We start from the raw sequence: 2,320 nt of genomic DNA on the forward strand, positions 1-2,320 counted from the left end.
ATCGCGAAGAAATGAGCTCACTATGGTGATCGGATGCTGGACCGGACGCTGGATAAGCAACCGAACGCTGCGATCGGACGCTGGGCAAGTGGCTCGGTAGACAGGTGACTGGACCCTAGACCGGACGCTGGCAGCAACCGACCGGACGTAGGACAACAGCATTCGATCGAGTACAGTAAGGTTCCAGAGCGGCAAATCTGTGACCGGACGCGTCCGGTGGCAGGCGACCGGATGCTGGCCAGCGTCCGATTAGTATATTGCTAGCTCAACGATCGGGATGACCGGACGCGTCCGGTTAGGACGATTTAGCATCCGGTCAGTAGCAATTTCATAGGAATTCGACCCCAACGACTACTTTCTCTGTGGGGCTTATAAATACAACCCCCAACCAGCCATTTGAGGAGAGTGGAGCTGAGGAAACATACCAAGGGTGTTGATACACCATTTTAGTGATCTCCACTTGCATAGTGCTTAGTGATTCATTAGGTGATTAGCGTAGGTGCTTTGCGAAGTGCTTAGGTTGATTAGACCACCGCTTATGCGCTTGCTCTAGGTTTAGGCCTAGTGTTTAGTGAGGTTTGCATACCTCTTACCACTCGATGCTTGCGAGCACCATTGTTGTACATCAGAGGGGCTTGAAGTCTTGCGAGATCACACCAACCGCGTTTGTGGTGTGGCCGCCACCGTGTACCGGTGGGAACAAGGCCCGTGGCATTTGGGCCAGAAGCTTGATAGTGAAGACGACGGGGAGCATCCGGGAGAGGCTTGCCGAGAGGCACGTCGGAGACCCACTTGCATGTGGGGAAGGCCCGAGGCTATCCACGGAGTTACACGATCGGGAGCTTGGCCCTTGCGAGGGGCTCCAACGAGGACTAGGGGGAAGCTTGCGCGCTTCTCGATACCTCGGTAAAAATACTAGAATCGTCGACGGGAGTTTGCATATGTCTACCTTGCTCTTTAGCTTCCGCATTTACATTGATTACTTTACTATGTTTGCGGTAGAGATAGCAACACATTAGCAAAACCATAATTGCACATTTAGATAGTTTATCTTTTGCATAAGTTTTGCTAAGGTTAGAAAAAGAGGCCATAGTTTAGAGTTAGATTTTTAAGTTACCTAATTCATCCCTCCTCTTAGGCGTCACGGTCCCTTCACAATCACAACGAAAACTATCTTCTCTAGAAACCATAAAATCAAGTTTCTCCACCTTATAACACAAGTTTTTAAATTTGCTTTGCAAAGAAAAGCATCAACTCTTTATTGAGGCGGGATGGATGGCTGTCAGGTTTACTACCTCCCGAGCACCATTCAGTTCCAGTGAACCACTACATGTCTAAAGTTTTCAACACAGGTTTTTAAAAAGTGCAAGCTTCCAGACAACAGAATTACTCCCTCCATCTCAAAATATATGACACTTTTGCGATGAATCTATACACAAATTTTCCCTGCTTGTGCCTTCCATTTGCTGTCTGAAAGGCAATAGTTCCAAAGATCAAATACTGGTGACCAGTACCTCAGTGATATTCGAGATGGCTGATATAGAACAACCAAAGAAGCTGATGTACTCCCATTGAATAGTTGTAGACCATCAGCGACGAATAGATAGTGTCGGTGCAGAAAGTGACCAACACGTAAATATTTGTAGTTTTGCCGTACGTTGTGATTAGAGGTGGACTAGCACTCAATGACACAGGGTTTATACTGGTTCAGGCAACATGCCCTACGTCCAGTTTGAGTTGGCCGGTGACTTTATTCCTGAGCCTAGGTCCCCGAAGTTTGCAGTGGGGTAACAAACGAGAAGGAGAAAGATGGGGGTACAAGAGGTCCGGTCGGACTTCGGTCGGAAGGGCCGAGAGTGACGGGAGCCCTGCTATGGGCTAAGTGTTCAAGCTTGTGCTTGTGGTTCAAACCTGGTGGTTCTGTGGTTATGTACAAGTGAACTTGATCGATCTAATGAAATTTGTCTGTTTGAAGAGAGCGCATCCACTTTTACAGGTGAACGGGATGGCCTTACAAGTGATAGGGAGAGAATACATATGCTTCTAAGCCTTGTCACCCACGCCAGTGGGTAGAGGTCGATGGTAGGCGCCCATAACACTGTTGGATGTCAGATGCACGTGGGAGGTTGTGTTGTCTTCTTTGGGTATGGTAGACGTCGACGCCTGCCACACTGTTGATACCTGGAGGCATGCAAGGGGTTTCACCATGTTTGCCTGGTATGGTAAATGTTAGCACCCACAACACTATCAATGCCTAGAGGCATGTGGGGGGAGCCTTATTGTATGGGAGTTAATGGCGCCCACAACACTATAGGGGAAA

This window comes from Miscanthus floridulus, chromosome 3 (assembly GCF_019320115.1).
Source record: "Miscanthus floridulus cultivar M001 chromosome 3, ASM1932011v1, whole genome shotgun sequence".
In the NCBI taxonomy this organism is placed as follows: Eukaryota; Viridiplantae; Streptophyta; class Magnoliopsida; order Poales; family Poaceae; genus Miscanthus; species Miscanthus floridulus.